Raw genomic sequence first — 222 nt, forward strand, 5'->3', positions numbered from 1 at the left:
CCTGACCTCTGATCATGCTCTTCTCTGGACTCTCTCAAGCTTCTCCACATCCTTTTTGAATTGTGGAGCCCAAAACTGGATGCAGTACTCCAGCTGCGGCCTCACCATGGCCAAGTCCTTAGCCAGCGGTGGTGGGGAAGCGGGGAAGGTGGGCATATGTCCCACCTTCCCCTTTCGAAAATGTAGTCACCCGAGCAGGCCCCAAGCCCAGAAGCCTTGGAG

The sequence above is a fragment of the Gavialis gangeticus genome, unplaced genomic scaffold, assembly GCF_001723915.1.
Source record: "Gavialis gangeticus isolate Ggan-Ray unplaced genomic scaffold, GavGan_comp1, whole genome shotgun sequence".
Lineage (NCBI taxonomy): Eukaryota > Metazoa > Chordata > Crocodylia > Gavialidae > Gavialis > Gavialis gangeticus.